At 41.5% G+C, this 23,581-nt stretch overlaps 1 protein-coding gene across 3 annotated transcripts in view; it reads left to right on the top strand.

The window, feature by feature from the left end:
• The window catches only part of CYB561A3 (cytochrome b561 family member A3), a 163,538-nt gene that overhangs the window by 30,896 nt on the left and 109,061 nt on the right, over nucleotides 1-23,581 (top strand). The window contains exons 2-3 of one of the 3 annotated variants that reach the window (XM_085648514.1): nucleotides 10,821-10,845; nucleotides 11,124-11,186. The exons of 1 other annotated variant lie outside the window; for it this stretch is intronic. The gene's annotated coding sequence lies outside the window, so the exon portion shown is untranslated. The remainder of the gene's footprint in view (nucleotides 1-10,820; nucleotides 10,846-11,123; nucleotides 11,187-23,581) is intronic. One more of the 3 variants, XM_085648517.1, reaches the window with a different exon arrangement.

Here is a 23,581-nt window from a genome sequence, read left to right as displayed (position 1 = left end):
GGACGTTTGCTGTACTTTACTATAACATTATCATATTGTATGTGATTGGATGTATCTGGTAACACATTTATAGTTTCAATGTCTTTTAATAAGTAGGTACGCTTTTCTGGAGGGCTTATATTAATGAAAACATAAGATCTAGAACTTTTGCGTAAAGGAATTTGAAGTATAAGATATGCTGCTTCTTGTGCACTTATTTCTGTACAGTTTAGGAATTTGTTACCTATATGCTTAAGTTGATCTTTTATACTTGGATTGTGATAAACTTCTTTTGCTGCTTGTGCAATTATCTTGCTCATTCCACGCTGCGATTTACTAATATACGATAGTATATATACGGCACATGCATATGCATCCAAGATGTACTGTATATCAATGTTTGCTTGCCATGCTTGTAAAATTGTAGTATTGTAGTTATTAATAAAGCATTCCGCTGGTGTACTTTTTAGGGAAATTGTATTTTTTTCTATAATGCACCGCATACATATAACATATTGTTTTAGATCTAGTTGCATAGAATCTAAAAACTGACAAAGTATAATTTTGGAAGTCTTGTGTGCTCATAGTCAGGTGTATTAGTTCAATTTGCTGTAAGAGCTCTTGATCAGTTTTGTCTAGTGCTAATGGTTCTAGTATAAAAGTTTCTGGCATTGGATATTTTGGGTACTGGTATTTGCAGGTTCCTTTATGTTTAATACAGCATTTTTTGGTATGCCCGTGCCTTTGTAGGGGTAATAAAGGCTCTACATTTGGATCTTGTGTTTTTGCACATGTTATATATTTATCTATAAAGGCAGTAACTGCCTTAGGTTCAGAAGTTTCATATTGGGGAGCATTTTCAATCCATATGATTGCATGTATATGTGGGGATCCTCTTTGTTGGAATTCTACTCTATAAAAGTAATCTATAATCTTGCCAATTGGGTTACTTTCATGCAATAAAATACAATTAAATAATTTTCTAACTTGAAAGTCAAAATGTCTAGCACAAGTAATAGGATTTCGTTGTATTAATTTGCATTTTGCCTCCCATGACATATTTTGGAATTCTTCTTCTGTGCATTGTGTTTTTTCCTCAGTACGTAATAGTATGTTAATTAAATGATACCATTTCGTTTCTGCTGCTGATAAAGTTAAAAAAAATGTTGGTATTCCTAATTGTCTAATCATAGCAAATAAGTCTTTTTTGCATTGCTCCCAATATGGTGGCGAGCTACGTATAGTTTTCAGTATTTTGTATCCCTCATTAAATTGGAAAATGCTGTCTAATTTCTGTTTTATGTCTTTTGCTGTAATAATAGTACCATTGTTAAAGTATTTTCTAAGTGAGATATATATTTTACTCTGTATTTGCTTAATATGCAACTTTTTCAATTTAAAGAAAACATTTGTTATGGACTTAGCTACTCTTTGATCATTACTTCTTAATTCCCATTGACATATTGTACTGTAATGTATTGGTACATGCCTTCCTTTTTTTGTTGGCCTTCGCTTCCCACAAAATATTGTAGGGAAAGCTACATTTTCCGAATCTTTGTCTTCATATAGACCTCTTGGTGTGTTATATTCAGCAGGTGCTAAATTTATAATATTAATGCTTTCTGTAGTTATAGTTTCATTAGTTAGCATATTATCTAAATTCCCTGCTGCAACGTTGTCTGAGAAATCTGATGTATTGTTTGTATCAGAAGTGTCATTACAAGGTGGTATATTTGCTGGTGTATATTCCCAATCGGGATTAACGGTGACTCCATATTCTTGAAACATACTGCTAGTAGTTGCTAAATATAGAGCTGCACGCTTTACTTTGTTTGGTCTAACATTTTCGAAATGGGTATAGGATTTGTAGCTTAATTTTGTAAAAATTTTATGGGAATTGTCATGTTATTAATTTGCCTTGGTATAACAGTGACAGTTGTCATAACATCGGCAGGGACGTTAACTACTGCACCTGAGAGAGATTTTTGAAAGCCACGCGGCAGTGTTCTAATTTGTAAAAAAGGAATTCTTGGTGATACTAATCTCTCTTCTAAATTATGCAAGTGTAATTCTGGTGGTATATCAGGAAATGTCATCCCATTATTGAAAGAACAAGGTGGTATTTTATCCTTGGCAATATATTTGTAGCATTTTCTACATATATCTTCAGTTTGATATTTGCTAATGTTACATTCGATGAATTTTGCCCTTTTTTTTACATTGTGCGTTTTTTGTAAACTTTGTTTATGCCATAATTGATTGCAAATAGTGCAAGCATACTCTGGGCCATATCTAATTTGTGCATGGAAACTACTAATTATGGCATTTGTTGTGAATGATGCTATATCTGTATCATTGTTAAGTGGATTTTCTGGTTCTTGTGTATGCGCTCTTTTTCTGTTCCTGTTATTTTGTTGGACTTCTATTGTAGTTGGTTGATTGTGAATTTCAGCATCAGGTGTAAATGTGTTAGTTACCACATTTGGTATTGTTAATAGCTATGTTAGAGCCAATATTACTTGCGGTTGTGGAAATCTCTGTATGTATTTGACTATTGCTGTTGGGTGTTTCTCTAATTGTATGTTCTACCTGCAAGTCTATTGGTGTGATATGTGGTAATGCCTTCGGAGCTATGTTTGTAGTATGGACATATATGTTTTTTTTATAGTTTTCAGTTTTTTTTCCCTATGATTTCTTTGTGTTACCTTAAGTGACAATTTGGCAATTGTGTATATTTTAACTGGAGTGAAGTATAAAGTAATACTTAGTGAATTTGTTACCTTGTCTTATAGAGCTAACTTTATGATGTATTCAATAAGTTGATTAGGGGACTCGATTTCAATAGCAATACATGTCCCATTAGCATGAGGTATTACTTTCTCATTTTGGCTATTTGGATTAAATATAAAGTATGCATGGATAGTTTTGAATATCGAAATAGTATATGTATTTAAACAAACTAATATACCATTTTGCAAATCAATTGAAGTAATGCTTGTCAAAAACTTGGTGTTTTGCATTTCTGCTTCTTTTACCTCAATTCTAAAGCATTTGTTTTGCTTAATTGCATATATAATGTTATTGTGATCTATGTAATTGGGTAAATATTGTGGCTGCATACAATTATCTTCATTAACAGACTGCATTTCAATATAAAGAGCATCTCCGAGATCCATAATAGATTGCAAGTCTAGACTATCCCAACTATCTGCGGGTTTACAGTTATGTAGAATAGCAAATAGACTATTTTGTAGAGATTGTGCACATCTTGATGGTAGTCTAATATCTGTTTGTGTGTGCTGTTTGTTTGTACTATTTAATACACTTATATTTTGTTGTCTTTCTGCTAAAAAAGTTTTGCCTATGTTGTTGTTCTTTTTTTTTTTTTTTTTTTTTTTTTTTTTTAAAAACCTTTATTCGTGCATCTTAAAAGAACAAATACGGGCCTACAACCGTCAGGCCGGCCACGATACAGTAAAGCACTGATACCCACATTACAGCCCCCGTGCATCAACGGTCGGGATTAACAACCGGTTATGAGTCACATACTGGAGATATCTTTGAAACCCGGGGAAGGAGAGGTGAAGGTTAATTTTAAGTTTTTTGATAATTTTCTCAGAGAAAAAAAAAGTCAATGAAGGATAAGAGCAAAGTAGATTCGAGTCCGCAAGATAGCTTCACCACACGGGCGAGCAGCAACATCAGTAAAAACAACAATGGGAGTAAAATCTCAATCAGTGAGGCGGTGCAGAGATATATCAGGATAGTCACATGAGCAAGTACGCACCCCTCCAGAGCCGCCCCCACTCGATCCACCCCACACCCGGACCCCGAATCGAAGAAAGTAGAGCACAGAGACATAAAAGAAAAAAGGCCCATAGAACTAATTGAGAACAGAGTATTACCCCCCCACCCTACACCAATGCGGAGGCTACGGCCTACCCCCCCCCCAGCATAGTGCCTGTCGCCCAAGGAACCCGAAATATAGAGAAGAGAGAAAGTAGGAACAGAGTAAAGAAGGGAAGAAAACAAAAAAGAAGGTGGGGAGGAGCCCACTGGACACCAGAGCGCCCCGAACCATCAGCCAGTTATGGCCCCCACACACTGAGAGCCCTCTACGCCAAAAAACGGCATGCAAAGATACCATGGCACCACAGTTTAAGCAAGGGATACAAGTCGCGACGAGTGCGCGCAAAACCTACATACAGTCCCAGTCCCAGGCCAGCCCGTCCATAAACCATAGCGATAGAAGTCAGTCTAGCCCTGGCCCGATCGCGGGCTTGGGATTAAACCAGCTCCTGCGTGAAGGCCCCGTGTCCCGAGCAGACAAAGACAAGATGGCCGCTTGTGAGAGGATGGTGAAGTAGGATCACGAAATGGCCGCCGACCATCGATTGAGGTCCCTCGTTGCACCACATAAAATCCAAACCTGGCAAGTAAGGTACAGGAGTTCCACAAAAAGGCAGCAGTGGGCCACCGCGGACGGTCCCTCGAGGCCGTTAGGTATCGCTCAGCAGGATAGCCTCGCGGACGCGGTGAGGCAGGGAACAATAAAGCAGGCAGCCATGACCAGGGGGACAAAATATCCGCGGTTGAGGTGGAGAGCGGTGGACCCTGGGCGCCGGGAGCGCTAGATGAAGGCACCAGTGTAGCACAGTCATACACCGCCGCTGCTTCCCCGCAAGCGGACAAGAGCACCGGAGGACCCACGCCCTGTGGATGACAAACAGTGCGCCCACGGCCCGCAGCCGACAGTATGGGGTCAAACCTCTCACTCAGCGCCTGCAGGCCAGCGCACATCTGTAGTTGAAAGTCCCGCAGGACAGCCAGAACGGAGCCGCATGTCAGCGGAAGCCGGGCCCCAACATCGGCAGCAATCCGGGACGGCACTGTGGAGCTGGTGTCCGGAAGAGGGAGGGCGAAGTGAGCAGCGGGCGAGACCGGAGTGTCACCCCCCAGCCGCGAGCAGGCACTCAACGCCATGTTTTGCCGCTATACGGTGCAATGGCCAGGGGGGGGGGTCGTGGCAAGGGGTCAATTCCCCTCAGGTCTACGCCGCAACAGGAAAGGCCGACAGTCGCTTATCTTCTCGCCGGTCCCCCTCGCCGCTGGCTAGGCAATAGGCAAAGGGGGCAGCAGCCCCCCACAGCTCGGTCCTCAGAGCGGGGCAGGAGACTCACCGCACCGGGGCCCACCCCACAGCTCCAGCCCGTCAGGCACAGGGTGCAAAAGGTGTCCGGCCGTCTCTCCCCGGGCTCATCAGGCAACGATCCATGGTGCGAGGCGAGATCGGGACCGCGGGGCTCAGGTTAGCGCTAGCTGGTCCGGTAACTGCGGAGCTTCCAGGAGGCAGGCAAAGGCCGTAAGGGCGCAGGGTTTCAGTGCCGAGGACAAAAGCACCCAGAACTCGGGCATCCGGGCGGGTTAAGACTCCGGGAAAGCAGCAGCGCGGTCAGCGCGTCTTCGCACACGGTGCACCTCGAGAATCGGCGAGGATGGGCATCAGGATAGTAGTCCGAGGCCACGGACCGACGGAGCCGGGCGCTCAAGCGTCTGCTCCGGTCGCCATCTTGGCTCCTCCCCTATGTTGTTATTCTTGATGGTTTTTTGCCTCTTGGACAATATGCCTTTGGTGGCACTTTGTGGAACAATTATTTTGTTACTATCAGTATGAGGTATGTTTGTAGGATGGGAACTATGTGTATATGTGTTAGTATGCAAATCACTTGTTGAGGCTGTCAGATTTTGTGTATGTATGTTTATTGTCTTACTACTTGTGATTTCTGTGTTGTGTTTAAGTGTATTTGTAAGTATACTTGCATATGTAGTACTATTATAATGTGAGACAATAGTATATTGTGGTGTATCTATGCTATTGCAGGTAGGTAGAGGCAGTTGCGCAGATGCTAGAGGTAAAAGGGCATGTGGTTTTGTCCAAGTATGTTGAGTATTAGCTAATGATTATGATGGCTGTTGTATATTTACAAGAGTGCTTGTCTTTGATTCCCGGAGCAAATGTCTTTCAGTTTCTATGCGAGTTTTAAATTTCTGTGTGAAAAAATCTGTACATGCTCCAGTAGAATGTACATAAATATGTTTTTTTTTTAATATGGAACTTGTATTTTGTTCTGTTATTAGCATTGCCTTATGTAGTGAACGTTTTTTAATTGTAATTATATCTATATTGGAGTTAATTCATACGGTAAGTAATTTGTATTGGGTCGCTTTAGACTATATGCCAGATTTGTAATGTACTCTATAAGTCCTTCAAATGATATTTGTATGGTAATGCATGTTCCATTTGGGTGAGGCATTCCTGTGTTATCGCGGCTATGTGAGTCAAATACAAAGTATGAATTTTCATTGTGCATAATGGCTATAACATACATATCCATGCAAAGTAAAACACCGCAATGTAAATTTAGTACAGCTCTTAATACTGTTTGCATATTTGGTGAAGATGGGTCAAAATGTTTCAGTATGTCCCCATAAGAAGGTTGTTTAAGCATAAGGGAATAGATAGTGTTATTGTGTTGTATATAATTTGGTAAATCATCCGGATGCATAAGGTGTTCTTTATTAATGGAATGCATATCTATCATATAAAGCATCCCCCAAGTCCATAATGGCATGTAAATCTTCTACAGTCCATGTATTTGCAGGTTTGTAGCAATTGTGTATGATTGCAAATGTGCTGTTTGGCAAACATTGTTTACCTCGCGAAGTAGGGGAAAATTTGGTATGCCCTTGATGATAAGTTGCTTGCAGTATTTCCATTATATTGATTGTAACACAGAAATAATTTTGAAATAAACTGCTGCCCAAAAACTAACTATGATATGCCTGTATTTTAGTGTTCTATGTATGCTGTATTTTGGTGTTACAATTATATTATATGGGATATATATATATATATATATATATCTACTTTTGAGCTTTCCTGAGTATTTACTTTTTAGTTTTGTAGATAAACAAGTCTTAATCAACTTTTCCTGTGCTGTTAATACTACTAAGGAATTAAGAACAGATGTTGTTTAGCCAACCTATTTTTGTTCAGTTTATTTCTTTAAGCTATATGCATAAGATATTAAACTGAATTGAAGTGTTTTCTATGTAGGCATTTAGTGTGTGTTTATATATGCTTTTAGTTCGTTTTCATGAACGGTCTGCTTTAAGCAAAGCCCAGTGACTATTAAGTAGCATGCAAATTATATTTTATGAACTTGTAAGTACTAGCGTTAATAAACTGCTTTTCTAATTGTAAGAGGCATGTTTTAGCTATAGCATATCTAGGCTATGCATGGAAAAAAAATGTTTATATTTCTAAAAGTATGTGTGTGTATGTATGTGTGTGTATATATATATATATATATATATATATATATATATATATATATATATATATTCACTGAAAAAACCATAGGTTTCACACATGTTATAGTTAGCGGAAATTTTACTGATAAAAACCAATGAAATTCCCCCGTTATAGTTAGTGCAGGCAACTATAACTCACGCGACCGCAATCTTCTGCTGATGCTAATACTGTACTTAGACACTTATTTGCCCATGTCTTCTTCCATACATTTTTAGCTCTACATATATTACAAATATTTTTTTTTCATAAAGACACATATGTCATCAGCAGAAGATTGCGGTCGCGTGAGTTATAGTTGCCTGCACTAACTATAACGGGGGAATTTCATTGGTTTTTTTATCAGTAAAATTTCCGCTAACTATAACGTGTGAAACCTATGGTTTTTTCAGTGAATTTGCAAGGTTTTTTAAATGCTAATTCCTAACTATAACGTGTGTGAAACCTATGGTTTTTTCAGTGAATTTGTACGTTTTTTTAAATGCTAAGTTACTTTACGCCATTCGTGGCGTGCGCGCCCACTTAACGCAGTTCGTTCCGTGCGCGCACGGTGCGCTTCGCGCACCGTGCGCGCACAGTGAGCACGCGGTGCGCTTTGCGCACCGCGCGCCCACTTTACACAGTTAGTGCCGTGCACGCACGGTGGGCATGCGGTGCGCTACGCGCACCGCGTGCCCACGTTACGCTAGATGGGCCATGTACGCACGATGCGCTTCGCGCACCGTGCGCACATGGAGGACATATGATGCACTTCGTTTTGAAAGGTAATATTTAAATTTTTCGTATATTTTATAAGCCATGCACAAATGGTGCCCTTCGGGCACCTTTTGCACACGGGGTGGAGAGAGTGTGGATAATTTTTTTTAATTTTTTTTAATTTTTTTTTATTTTATAATTTTTCTCATATCTTATAAGCCATGCACAATTGGTGCCCTGCGGGCACCAATTGCACACTGGGTGGAGAAAGTGTGGATAATTTTTTTTTTTTAAAATTTTTTACCGTACGCGTACGGTAAGCGTAATCGGCGAAATTACCGAAAAAATAAAAATTCCGTTTTTGGCATTGGGGGATCCTTGGGGACTCCCTCAACATGGCTATGTGTGTGGGAGCTGTCTAAACAGCCACTTTACATGTTTTTGGGCTTTATATTTTAAAAATCACTCTCAGTGCGAGAGAGAAAATGGCGGCCGCCGCTTCCTGGTTTCGGCCGATTCGAATGTTTACTAAGATCTAAGAGCCAATCAGAATCGCGCTCGTGCACGCCACCGTACGCGTACGGTAAGCGTACCGTAAGCGCACCGTAAGCTGGCTCAGATATATATATTGATTTAAAGGCTATTTTCACAGAATCGACTGCACAGATTTACACCAAACCTACAAAAGGCACTTCCTTGACCTGAGGACTACCTCTCTGCCAAATTTCTAGTAATTCTGTTCAGCCGTTCGTGCTGTAGCCCTGTCTAAAGGTCCTATGGAAAAATGCATGGGAAAAACGCGTTTTGGGACCCCCCTTTTATCTCAGCCCCCGCTTGACGAATCCCCCCGAGACTTTCAGGGTACGAGCGGAGCGTAGCGCCCCACCTATTTTGAAAAATTTGCGAGGATTCGTCGACCGGCGCCAAAGTTATTCAAAATAGAATGTTGCGGATTTCCTATGGAAACGTGGTCCTAACTATAACTACCTACTGGCGACCGCCAGTAGGTAATATATATATATATATATATATATATATATATATATATATATATATATATATATATATATATATAGATATATATATATATATATATATATATATATATATATATATATATATATATATATTCTACTGATTTTAATTAATTTGTATTGGTCATGGGCAGATCGGTTAACAAAATAGTAAGATACTTTCACCTTGATGCCTTGATAAGGAATGAGCAACTTGCCACAGCGATCTAGGGAAGAACAAAAACAAGTATTAATGATGACTTAGCATATTAGTATACAGAAAGTTGCCAATTGGGAAGAAATGATGAAAGTTTTTTGTAGTAATAGCATTATTGAGTTAGTAGTATGAATAGTGTAGCATGGAGCGCATTATAGTATATGTAGCTAAGTATGTAGTAAACATTGTTTAGTAGAGATTTATAAAGCGTGTGTTGTAGAAAGTCCTAAGAGAAAAACATACACCAAAAAGTTTATGTGAAATATGAAAAGAGTAATACAGGTGTAATAATACGTAGATACTTTGTAGCGGAAGCTTTCTGTAGAGTATGCTAGAGAAAGTGTGGTGGAATGTAGTATAGTATAGAGAATGTATAGCAGTTAAAGTGTACATCAAGAATGTGTAGTGGAATGTTTACAAAAGAGTAGTAGAGTGTGTTTATCAGAGTGATTTATTGCATTAGTAGTGTGAAGTAGGAGAAATAGCAATGCAGGAAAGTGCTGAGAAAAGTTGGCAGTGCCTCACGTAAGTCACCCCATGGGAGTATAGGTTTTGCTTTTGCAAACATACTCACTTTTTCATCATCAGCGATTGCCAACTTAGAGTAGGAAACGGTGTAAAAGAAATTAACAAAGAGAAGAAAGCGAAGAATAGAGAAAGAATAGTATATATGATGTGATTGAAAGAGTAGTTGGAGCAGTGTATGTAGTAAAGATTAAGTAGTAAAGGACAGTAGGAAGTGTAATCAAGTAAAGAACTGTAACTTTAGTATTTAGTGGTTATCAGAATGCATAGAGTATATGTTGTGTTAAGTAGTGGGGGGGATATTTAAATGTGTGGAATAGAGGATGTGTGCTGTATAATATGTGGTATAAAGTGAGTACTAAGAGTATGTATTTGAGTGCGTGTGGTACCGGGTGCAAAGAATATAAAAGCTATAAAAGGTTGTGTGGTGTGAAGAGTGTGTGTGAGGCCGAGAGTGTGCGGGGCCGAGAGTGCACAGGGTTGAGAGTGTGCGGGGCCGAGAGTCGTCTGAGTGAGAGTGTGTGGCAGAGAGAGAGAGTGTGTGGCAGAGAGAGAGAGTGTGTGGCAGAGAGAGAGAGTGTGTGGCAGAGAGAGAGAGTGTGTGGCAGAGAGAGAGAGTGTGTGGCAGAGAGAGAGAGAGAGTGTGTGGCAGAGAGAGAGTGTGTGGCAGAGAGAGTATGGCAGAAGGGGTGTGTGTTAAGAGTATGCAACAATTATGAATTTGGGCAGTTTTTATTGTAGGTCTGCCCTGGCCTGTGCCTCTGTGCATTGTTATGCAAGCAGTATTTTTGGTGGTGTGGTTTCTCTTTTTTTTGTGTTCCAGGTAAGCCATCTCGATTATGTTTCTTATATAATGTTTTTTTCCTGTTATTGATATGCCTTCCCCGGCCCATGCCATCTCTGTGCAGTGTCATGCATGGAGTGCTTTGGGCAGTATGTATGATGCTGTTTGTGGGTCTTAGTTAAGAAACATAGGCAAAATGGCTTACGTAAGGTTTTTTTTCTGTTTTATGTACAGGTTTAGCTCAGCTCATGGATAGAGAGTAAGTATTACATTGTATATGTTAGCTTACCATGTATAGCACAGTAATTTTGGTGAAGGTTGGCTGCACAAAGTTTTCAAAATTTGCTTTGTGACTTTCTTTGCTTTGTAACACTGGCTTATCTAGTATAATGCTGTTTTCAACTTGTTATCTCTCTGTATTTTGTAATATACTGCACAGACACAGTTACACACCCATACACACACACACTGCTTCCTTTGATCAGCAATTTGTTTGTTACATCTTGTCTATGTTTCTTATCTAACTATTTTTTTCAGTTTTTTTACAGGGCTTCACAGGTCCGTGACGTCCTTGTGCAGCGTTGTACATTCTTCTTTAAGGTAAAAATAAGAGTTACTCTAATTTATTTTGTTTATATGGTTTTTGAGCCATTCTTATTTTGGTGTTTTCCCATTACTTTGTGCAGTCTTTAATTAGTAATGTTTATTTAAATATATATCTCTTGTTTTTGGTTTGATAGTAATACAGGTGTTTCTTGACGAAAGTGCTGTTATATGTATTTGGTGTGGAATTCGTTATTTGATTGTAGCAGGGTGGGGCACGTTTTTTATTGAATCTGCTGTTGTCAGAGTGTTTCATTAATTTCTGGATGTCACGGTAGGCGGAGTGCAGCTGCAAACACGGGAGTGCAATCTTTGTAGCATTTTTATGTTGTTTTTGGGATTCGCAGTCATCTGAAGGTAAGGTACAGGTCTACTGTGGTCCTTAGAGTAGGCGTGTAGCATTGTATATGGAATACTTTGCCTGTGATGTATGCTGTTGGCTGTGGGTATTAGGTAAGCCATCTTGTCTATGTTTTTTATTTATTATGTAGTAAGAGATTGTGGCAGAGAGTGCGTGGCAGAGAGCGCGTGCCAAAGAGCACGTGCCATAGAGCGTGTGGCAAAGAGCGCATAGTAAAGAGCGCATGGTAAAGAGTGTTTGTAGAGAAATAAAGTGTATTACTGTTGGAAACATAGAGATAGGTAACATAAAAATTTGGAGAAAAAATTGAGTGTTTCATGTAAGTAACACTATTGGGGTTTGCAGATTAATTCTCACTTGTATGCTCACTTTCTCATCGTTAACTTTTGGCAATGTATAGCTTGAAAGTATCAAAAAATAAGGAGCGAAAAGAGGAGAGTAAAGAACAATGCTAGTAGTAATGTAAGCACTAACTATGATGTATGTAGAGGAGGTGTGCATAAAAATGTGTGCAGTAGAGTGTGTGTTTTAAAAGATCGCGTGCCAAATAGTGCGTGGCAAAGAGTGCATGGCAAAGAGTGCATGGCAAAGAGTGCATGGCAAAGAGTGCATGGCAAAGAGTGCATGCAGAGAAATAAAGTATATTACTGTTGAAAACATAGAGATAGCTAAAGTAAAAAGTTGCAGAAAAAGTTGACAGTGCCTCACGTAAGTAACACCATGGGAGTTTGCAGATTGGTTCTCACCTGCAGGCTCACTTTGTCATCATCAGCTATTGTCAACTTATAGCTTGAAAGTGTGAAAAAGCAAGGGAAAAAAAGAGGAGAAATATGAAGAGACAGTGTGTAGTATCCATGAAGGAGTAGAGAGAGTATTAAGAGTAGCGTATGTAGTGTAGACCAAATAATAAAGCATTGTAGTGAGGATAATAAAGCTAGTAGAGATGTAAGCATTAGCTGCAGTGCATGGTAAAGAGTGTATGGAAAAGAGCATATAGTAGCGAGCGTTTGCAGAGAAATAAAGTGCATTACTGCAGAAAAAGTTGATTGCCTTGCGTAAGTAACACCATTGGAGTTTTCAGATTGTTTCTCAGCTGCATGCTCACTTTCTCATTATCAGCTATTGTTAACGTATAGCTTGAAAGTGTAATAAAGCAAAAAACAAGGAGTGTGAAGAAGAGAAAGTGTGTAGTATAGATGAAGTAGCTGAGAGAGTAGTAGGAGTAGTGTATGTAGTGCATACCAAATAGTAAAGCATAGTAGTGAGGATAATAAAGGTAGTAGAGAGCATGTGCAAAAGAGCACATGTCAGAGAGTACATGCCATAGATCGCGTGCCAAAGAGCGCGTGCCAAAGAGTGCGTGCCAAAGACTGTGCGTAGCATACATGAAGTAGGAGAGAGTAGCAAAATCAGCATATGTAGCATCGAGCAAGTAGCATAGCATAGTAGTGAGGGCAATATAGTTCATACAGATGTAAGTGTTGACAATGGTGCATGAAGTAGGGTGTGTGTATGTAAATGTATGTAGTAGAGAGTGTGTGTTGTATAGTATGCTAAAAGAAAGTGTATGGTAAGAGCGTGTGGCAGAGAGCATGTGGCAGAGAGCCATACGAAAGAGTGTATGGCGTACAGCGTGTGGTATAAAGCGCTTGGCATAGAGCACGTGGCCTTAGAGCGCATGCCAAAGAACGCCTGCTAAAGAGTGCATGCTAAAGAGCGCACGGCAGAGAGCGCACGGCAGAGAGCGCACGGCAGAGAGCGCACGGCAGAGAGCGCACAGTAAAGAGCGCACGGTAAAGAGCGCACGGTAAAGAGTGTTTGTAGAGAAATAAAGTGTATTCCTGTTCGAAACAGAGATAGGTAAAGAAAAAAGTTGTATGAAAAGTTGAGTGTCTCATGTAAGTAACACCATTGGGGTTAGCAGATTGGTTCTCAACTGCATGCTCACTTTCTCATCAGTACCTTTTGTTAACTTATAGCTTGAAATTATAAAAAAATAAGGAGCGAAAATAGGAGAGTAAAGAATAGAAAGTGTGTAGTATATATGAAGTAATACAAATAGTAGTAGGAGTAGTGTATGTAGTGTAGACCAAACAGTAAAGCATAGTACTGAGGGGAATGAATGTATTAGAAATGTAAGCATTAATTATGATGTATGTAAAGGTGTGCCTAAAAATGTGTGCAGTACAGTGTGTGTGTTAAAAGATTGCGTGCCAAGGAGTGCGTGCCAAGGAGTGCGTGGCAAAGAGTGCCTATTAAAGAGTGCCTATTAAAGAGTGCATGCAGAAAAATAAAGTATATTACTGTTGAAAACATAGAGATAGTTAAAGTAAAAAGTTGCAGAAAAAGTTGACAGTGCCTCACGTAAGTAACACCATTGGAGTTTGCAGTTTTGTTCTCACCTGCATGCTCACTTTCTCATCATCAGTTATTGTCAACTTATAGCTTCAAAGTGTGAAAAAGCAAGGGAAAAAAGAGGAGAATAAAGAAGAGACAGTGTGTAGTATACATGAAGAAGTAGAGAGAGTAGTAAGAGTAGTGTATGTAGTGTAGACCAAATAGTAAAGGATAGTAGTGAGGATAACAAAGCTAGTAGAGATGTAACCATTAGCTGCGGTGTATGTAGAGGAGATGTACATAAAAATGTGTACAGTAGGTAGTATATGAAAGCGTATGTAAAAAGATAGCGTGTGGCAGAGAGCGTGTGGCACAGAGGCTGTGGCAGAGAGCGCGTGCAACAGAGCGCGTGCAACAGAGCGCGTGAAACATAATGTCACACGCGCTAAGGCACGCGCGCTAAAGTTACACAATGAGTGTGTGTTGTAGAGAGTTGATGGAAGAGAGTGTGAATAAGAATGTGTGATAGAGTGTGTGGTGTGGAATGTGTAATGGAGAGTGGATGGTGGAAAGTGCATGGTGGAAAGTGCATGGTATGGAGTGTGTGCTGTTACTATTGAAAACATAGAGATAGTAAAAGTAAAAAGTTGCAGAAAAAGTTGACAGTGCCTCACGTAAGTAACACCATTGGAGTTTGCAGATTGGTTCTCACCTGCATGCTCACTTTCTCATCATCCGCTATTTTCAACTTATAGCTTGAAAGTGTTAAGAAGGAAGGGAACAAAAGAGGAGAATAATGAAGAAACAGTGTGTAGTATACATGAAGGAGTAGAGAGAGTAGTAAGAGTAGTGTATGTAGTGTAGACCAAATAATAAAGCATAGTAGTGAGGATAATAAAGCTAGTAGAGATGTAAGCATTAGCTGCGGTGCATGTTGAGGAGATGTGCATAAAAATGTGTACAGTAGGTAGTATGTGAAAGAGTATGTGAAAAGCTAGTGTGTGGCAGAGAGTGTGTGGCAGAGAGCCTGTGGCCCAGAGCCTGTGCAACAGAGCGCGTGCAACAGAGCGCGTGCAACATAATGTCACACGCGCTAAGTTACACGCGCTAAGTTACACGCAGCCTGCAGCCGGTTGGCGCTCTAGCCTTTTCGATCCAGGGCGCATTTAATGCGTGTGGTACGGACGCGCAGCGGACGCGCGCCGCTGGCGCGCCTAAGGCAAACCCGTCTGCGCCCGTCCGCGTCCCTTCAGCGTCCAGCGCCAGGGAAGTCTCGATGGTAGTCTCAGGTTCAGGAGTTCTCTCGCCACTGGTCTTTTACTCTCGTGATGCTCTCATAGACCTGGAGTCAGTGGCCTGCCATCCCCCTCATTCCCTGGATGTGACTAAGAGGTCAGGTGTTGTGTGCAGTGTTTGTGGCTTCCAGCTAGGAGTGGGTCGTGACCCGGTCTCCAAAGGCTTTCGTAGCCTCAAGGAGCGGGATAATTTGGTGCACATTTCAGCCGCGCTTATCAATGTCCGCTCTCTAAAGAAACATCACGAGGATGTCTACGGTTTGCTGGAGGACGGCTCCCTAGACATGCTGTTTCTCACTGAGACCTGGCTTGACCCTTTTTCTGCTCCTACAGTGGCATTGTCTACGCCGGTGGGCTATAGAATTCTTAGAGTTGACCGTCAGGGGTCAAGGGGAGGGGGGGTCGCTGTTATATATAAAGATAAATGGAACCTTCACCTGGGCAACTCAGAGGACTGGGCTGGTTGCGAGGCTCTTGACTTTAGTGCCCGTCTGTCAGCCCATTTCACAATTGGGGCCACCCTGATCTATCGGCCGCCGGGTCCTTCTGGGCCATTTCTTCAGGCTTGGGGAGATGCCCTCACTTCAAGGGCAGTTAGGTTCTCCAATTTTCTTGTGTTGGGTGATCTGAACCTCCATGTGGATATGCCGGAGGATGGGGGGGGCGGCAGACATGCTTGACATTCTTCATACGGCCCAGTTAGTGCAGCACGTTGGCCTCCCCACTCATCGGGCTGGCCACATATTGGACCCCATCTGTTCCAACTTCTCTATCCAGGTTTCAGACCCTCTCTCTGTGACATGGTCTGATCATTTTATATCCTACTTCTCCTGGTCCGTCTCCAGGGCCGATGCTCTGGTGCTGAGCTCAGCTATGCCCGTTCTGGGAAAAGTGGATCCTCTAGAATTTGCGCAGGCTCTGGACATGGCCAGACCCGTGCTGTCAGGAGGTCTGGAGGAGTGTATGTCAGACTTCACGGGTTGGGTGTCCGGTGCAGTGAATTCCATCTCCTCTCGCCGCCCAATCAAACCGACTAGAGTCACTCCCTCAAGACCTTGGTTCACTCCTGCCCTAAAAGCGCTTAAACATGAGTGCAAAATTTGGAACGTACTTGGCGGAGGAGTAACTATTGCCCCCTGGCCAAAGTCAATCTTAGAAGGATGCAAAGGTCCTATTATGGTGCTATTTCGGTGGCTAAAGGTAATTTCTTCGCGGCCCGCATTGATGCGGCCAGGAACAATTCGAAAGAAATCTTTTCCATAGTGCGGAGTTTCATCTCCCCGCTAGCCCAAGCAAGTGTGACTCCCTCCTCTTTTGACTGGTGCAATACCTTGTCCAAGTTTTTCAGGGATAAAATCGTGGCTATCCAGACCTCGCTCGCTCCTGATACTGGTGCCCAGACTGGGGCTCAGATAGCACAGGTGGCTCCTCCCACTCTGCTGTCCGCTTTCAGCCCTGTCCACCCTGTAGAAACTCTCAAATTACTTAGAGGGCTCAACTCTGGGTCTCCTGCTGACGCCTGTCCGGCCAGACTCCTGGCGGATGTAGCGGAGAGCATTTATCTTGAAGTCACCCTGATTGTAAATCTCTCTCTTCAGACTGAGGTGGTTCCGCAGGCCAAGATCTTACCGTTACTTAAAAAACCCTCTCTTGACCCGCTTATTCCAGGCAACTTTCGCCCCATCTCCCTACTGCCAGCTATTGCTAAGGTTTGTGAGAAGGTGGTGCATAAACAACTGTCTGACTTTTGTGGAGGAGGAGGCAATCTTGCACCCAGCGCAATCGGGGTTTCGTGCGGGACATTGCACTGAGACGGTCTTGGTCGAGGTTGTGGAGGCTATTCGGACTTGCTTGGATGCCGGGGGTAGTGCTGCTCTGATTCTGCTTGACCTCTCGGCTGCCTTTGACACGGTCCCGCACGATCTCTTGCTCACCCGTCTTGCTGAGGTTGGCGTGTCTGGGACCGTGTGGGGCTGGCTTAGGTCTTTCTTGGCCGGCAGGGTCGAGCAGATCTGGCTTCCCCCCTTCCATTCTTCCCCCCCACTCGGTCACCACGGGTGTACCGCAGGGCTCTTCCCTTAGCCCTTTGCTCTTCAATATTTATGTTATGCCTCTGATCCATCTGGCTGAAGCTCTTGGGGCTAAGGTTTTGGCCTATGCTGACGACACCCAGCTTCTCTTCACTTGGGAGAAGACTCCCAGCTCGGCTCTTGCGGCCCAACAGTGCCTTCGCTCAGTATTCACCTGGCTGGCTGATGCTCAGCTCAAATGTAATGAGCAGAAATCTGAGGTTCTGCTCTTTGACACTTTCCTGCTGACTTTTGCCAACAACTGTGGCCTCAAGAGCTTCCTCTACCTCTCACTGAAGGACAGCCCGCTAAGAACTTGGGGGTCTGGTTTGAGGAGAATCTACTGTTCGCCACCCATATCAAGAAAACTGCTGGCTGCTGCTTTGGTCTCATTGAAACTCTTAGGAAATTATTTCCTCTTCTTCCACAGGCAGCCAGTTACTTGTGCTCTTATTCTCTCCCGTCTAGACTACGCCAACTCCCTTTTCTTGGGCTCTCCGGGCTACCTGATCAAAAAGTTGCAGGTAGTCCAGAACACGGCGGCTAGACTACTTCTGGGTCTCTCTTCCAGGAAGAGTGTCACGGCCCATCCCCATTCACTGCACTGGCTTCCGGTTGCGTCTAGAATAAAATTCAAATCTCTAGTTCTGGTTCATCGTGCCCTTCATGGCCAGGGTCCTCTATATCTCCAGAAACGCTTTTCCCATTATGTCCCCGCGCGGACCTTGCGCTCGGCTTCCTTAGGCCTGGCGCTGATTCTGCGCTACAAACTGCAGAGGATGGGAGGCTGTTCTCTGGTGGTAAGGGCCAGCAGGGCCTGGAATGCCCTCCCTCTTGATTTACGCCTTACTCAGGAGCTCGCAGTCTTCAAAAGGAAGCTTAAGACATTTCTCTTCGTATGATTGGCATTGTTTCCCTCAGGTTCGCGCTGGGATACTCTTGAGTAGCTGAGCGCGCTACAAGTGGAAAATAACGTAACATAACATAACACGTGCTAAGTTACACGCGCTAAGTTACACACGCTAAGTCACACAATGAGTGTGTGTTGTAGAGAGTGGATGGAAGAGAGTGTGAATGAGAATGTGGGATAAAGAGTGTGTGGTGTGGAATGTGTAATGGAGAGTGCATGGTGGAAAGTGCATGATGGGGAGTGTATGCGAAAGACTGTATCAAAGCCTGTAATAAAGAGTGTGTTGCAGACCGTGTGTAATAGAGAGGTTTATGGTCAGAAATGTGTTGTAGATTGTGATTAGTACAGAGTGTGCATAGTAAAGAATGTGCGTAGTGAAGAGTGTATAGTCCAGAGTGCGCTTAGTATAGCCTATGCATAGCATATAGTGCACATAAGAAAGAGTGCATAGTATAGAGAGCATACCAAAGTGAATGCATCTAAGAAATTGTGTGTAAAAGAGTATGTGGCAGAGAGTCTGTAGCATATTTGTGTGATATAGTGTGTAAGCCACTGTATGGAGTTTAGAAAGTATAGGAGAGAGTGTTTTGCTTAGTGTCGCATAGACCATTAGAATGTGTTGTAGAATAAGAGGGGGTAACATAAAAATGCCATCTTCGTTTGCATTGTAATATGCGGAATAACTTACTGTGTCCTAGTAGAAAGTAGGCCAACTGGAGTTGCTTAAAGGAATGGCTGGACTGTTTTTTTTTTTTCCTGCATTAGCAATGAGAGCGCACAAAAAAGATAGTTAGTACAGCCTTATGTCTCCATAATGTTATAGACTTATTATTTAGGCGGCTAGTAAAATGCATCACGCTACCGAAATTGCCCAAACCGATCCCATAATTTCCTTTGATCTAATTATACATATTGTGTTTTCTCAACCGTCTGCCTTCTGCGCTTTGACTTCCAGCACCATGGCAACTTTCTCCACAAGCTGTGCTACTTTGTTGCACTAAAAGTTTAAGAAGGCGCGGTATGTAGCATATATATGCAGTATGCTAAAAACTGCAAAAGCAGCACTTAATGCACAATTCGCGCATTGACCTTTCAAGCTATGAAGCATGAGTTTCTACTGAAAAAAAGTATTGTACTGTGAAGCGTGATTGCAAAAAAAACAAAATTGTGGACTAATATCTGCATTACCGCTGTTAATACACACATAAAGGTCAATGTCTGTTCAGCACACAACGAAAATAAGTAAACAATGAGAATAACTAAAAGTATTTTGAGAAGTAAACCTAGTTCCGTAAGCGTACGTTGTGAAAGCCCCCCAAAAAAAGGATAGCAAACATCGCACATTAAAATGTCAGTGATAGTATAAAGATAAGCACCCCCCCCCCCCCCCACTTTGAGCCACACTTGGTTCGGGTTGATAAATTTGCATCGAAGTAGAACAGAGTAAATAAGGTGTATACGCATTTTAGATGGAACATAAAAATAAACAATGTAACCTGAAAGCATCTTTAAAGAGGCGAGAAAAGAAGATGGTAAATATATTTGAATCTAAAGCATGACCAAAAGCAATAGGCGAAAAGCAATTGAAGACGCGCACCAAAAATGCAAACCTAGGCATAAACTTAGATACAAAAGTACACATAGGGGTGACAGATGTTTAGTAACTTCTGAGGCGAACAGGACACGAGCTAAAACCCACATGACGGGAAAGCGTTTGGCATCATGAAACACATTTTGGCAACGAAATTGAAACAGTTGTAACATATCCAACTAACAAAGTAAGCGAATCCAAATTAAAAGGCAGCCAAAGGTGTGTAGTAGTGTATAATTGTACGATCACTGGCAACAGTAGCAAGTTTCTAATGCAAGCGAGACGAAATTATATTATGCAGAGAGCGCTTCACTAAGTATGAAATACACGGCAAAAAATAGCGAAGCGGTACCGTAATAAATATAGTTAGCGTTGAAAGCAAAAGCAGCAAGTTAATGTGCTGCGCGTGCGTTTTCCTTCTAAATCCTGGTCAATATATGTTAGCTAACCAGTTCGGTTCAAAGTTAAAAAATTGCGGCTTCGAAAATTAACGGCAGCAAGATACTAAACGAACTTCGATAATTAAGAAGCAAAACAGGTTTTCAAAGGTTTACGTTGTAAAACAACTGCACTTTACATTTGATAACCAAGATTTTACGAATTCGATGCAAATATGTTAAAAACGGCAATGCACAAGCGTATTACAATTGCAATGTTTTAAGCTACTTACCTTTTTTGCAACAGAGATAGTTCAGCTCGCAATGTATACCGGATGATGTTGACCCACGAAATGTTTAGAATGACTGCTCTTCGAGTTTAAGTACAGTAGAAGAGAAAGAAAGGGGAGTAACTTTAAATGAATAACAAAAGGGAAGCAACACGTCTTGTTTACGAACAGCGCGTGTGTGAGATGTTGGTGTCTAGCCGTATGCTAATGTTTGGGTGGGGGTCTTCCTTGTAAGGATGAAAGGGATGTCTGACTGAGAGTGTGTGTCATTGTTAGAGACGAGGTGTGAATTCCGTGCAAAGCGAATTTGAAAGCGTGCATGGAACAGATAGCGATGCAGTAAAAGGCAATGTGGCTCCAACCTGTCTGCCTCGCCTACAAAGGTGTTTTTAACGTAAAGCTAAAACCTACTAAAAGAAGAATAGAAAGCACGCATTATAAATACAGGCAAAAATTACTAAAAAAATCTGTGCACGACGCTGCCCAGGGACGGCACGAACCGGGGAAGCCCTGTAAAAAAAACAGGGAAAAAAAGAGTTAGATAAGAAACAGACAAGATGCCTTACTTAAGACCCGCAAACAGCATCATACATACCGGCCAAAGCACTCTGTGCACGACGCTGCCCAGGGACGGCACGGAGCGGGGAAGCCCTGTCAAAAAAACAGGAAAAAAGAGTTTGCTAAGAAACAAAGAATATGCCTTATCAAAGACCCGCAAACAGCATCATACATACCGGGTAAAGCACTCCATGCACGATGCTTCACGTGGACGGCACGGAGAGGGGAAGACCTGTAAAAATAACCGAAAAAAATTTAGTTATGTAACAAACCCAGACAAGATGACTTACCGAAAATCTGCAGCCAACAGCATACATCCTGGCCAAAGTATTCCATATACAACGCTACACGACAACGCTAAGGACCAGGGTAGACCTGTAACTTACCTTGAGACAACGTTACACACCGACGCTACACACAATCCGAAAAAAGTGCCAAAACACTAACAACATGGATAAATAGCAAACATTTTGCACCAAGCCAAATACATAGACATATTATGTTCACCTTAAAATTAATCCCAAAAAGAGCATAAAACGTATACAAACATTTCACTTACCTGTTTGTAGCTGCGTACCGCCTACCGTGACATCCGGAAAACAATGGCACACTCCGACAACAGCAGATTCAATAAAAAAAACGAGCCCCACCCTCCCGTAATCAAAGAATGAATTCTACTCAAAATACATGTAATAGCACTTTCGTCAAGAAACACCTGTATCACAATCAAAGCAAGAACATGAGACGCAACACATAATAAGAATAAAGATTGAAAATACTAACATCATCGATAAATAACAAACACTTATCACCAAGCCAAATATATAAACGTATTATGTACACATTTAATTTAATTCCCCAAACGTATACAAAGATTTCACTTACCTGTTTGTAGCTGCATTCCGCCTACTGTGACATCTGGAAACCAATGGCACACTCCGACAACCGCAGATTCAATACAAAACGTGCCCCACCCTCCCGTAATCAAATACTGAATTCCACACAAAATACATGTAACAGCACTTTCATTACTAAACACCTGAATTACTATCAAACAAACAGCCTGCGACCCAACACATAATAACAAAAAAGCTCAAATACTAACCGCATCGATAAAGAACAAACATTTAGCAACAAGCCCAATACATAGACCTATTATGTACACAGTAAAATTAATCACAAAATGAAAATAAAAAGTATACATAAATCGCACTTACCTGTTTGTAGCTGTGTACCGCCTACCGTGACATCCGGAAACCAATGGAACAATCCGACAACAGCAGATTCAATAAAAAAACATGCCCCACCCTCCCGTAATCAAATAATGAACCCCACACAAAATACATGTAATAGCACTTTTGTCAAGAAACACCTGTATTACGATCGAACAAACAAAATGAGACGAAACACATAATAAGAGAAAACATCGAATATACTAACAGCATCGATAACTAAGAAACATTATTCGACAAGCGAAATATATTAACATATTATATCCACATTACAATTATTTCCAAAAACATAAAACGTATACAAAGATTGCACTTGCCTGTTTGTAGCTGCGTATCCCCCAACCGTGACATCCGGAAACCAATGGAAATATCCGACAACCGCAGATTCAATAAAACAAAAACGTGCCCCACCCTCCCGTAATCAAATAATGAACCCCACACTAAATACATGTAATAGCACTTTCGTCAAGAAACACCTGTATTACGATCCAACAAACAAAATGACACGCAACACATAATAAGAAAAAACTTAAAATATACTAACAGCATCGATAAATAACAAACATTTAGCAACAAGCCAAATACATAGACATACTATGTACACTTTAAAAGTAATCCCAAAGCGAAAATAAAACGTATACATAAATTGCACTTACCTGTTCCGTGCTGCGCTCCGCCTACCGTGACATCCGGAAACCAATGGAACAATCCGACAACAGCAGATTCAATAAAAAAAACGTGCCCCACCCTCCAGTAATCAAATAATGAACCCCACACAAAATACATGTAATAGCACTTTCGTCAAGATACACCTGTATTACGATCAAACGAACAAAATGACACGCAACACATAATAAGAAAAAACATCAAACACAATAACGGCATCGATAAATAACAAAAAAATTATCAACAAGCCAAATACATAGACATATTATGCACACATTAAAATTAATCCAAAAACGAAAATTCAACGTATACATAAATTGCACTTACCTGTTCGGTGCTGCGCTCCGCCTACCGTGACATCCGAAACCAATGACACACTCCGACAACAGCAGGTTCAATAATAAAACGTGCCCCACCCTCCCGTAATCAAATAATGAATCCCACACCAAATACATGTAACAGCACTTTCGTCAAGAAACACCTGTATTACAATCAAACAAAGAACATAAATGATATAATTAAACAAAGGTTCATAATAAAACAGTAAACAAAGTAATTTGTAAATGAAATAAATAACAATAGCTTACTCTTACCTGAAAGCAGAAGGTACAACGCTGAAGGGGAACGGCACAGACCGGGGAAGACCTGTAAAAAAACAGGAAAAAAAAAGATAGTTAAGAAACATAGAAGATGCCTTACCTAAAAC

Source organism: Triturus cristatus, chromosome 3_2 (genome assembly GCF_964204655.1).
Source record: "Triturus cristatus chromosome 3_2, aTriCri1.1, whole genome shotgun sequence".
NCBI lineage: Eukaryota > Metazoa > Chordata > Amphibia > Caudata > Salamandridae > Triturus > Triturus cristatus.
Note: the sequence above shows the minus strand (reverse complement) of the source record. Positions and strands in the feature narration are given on the sequence as shown.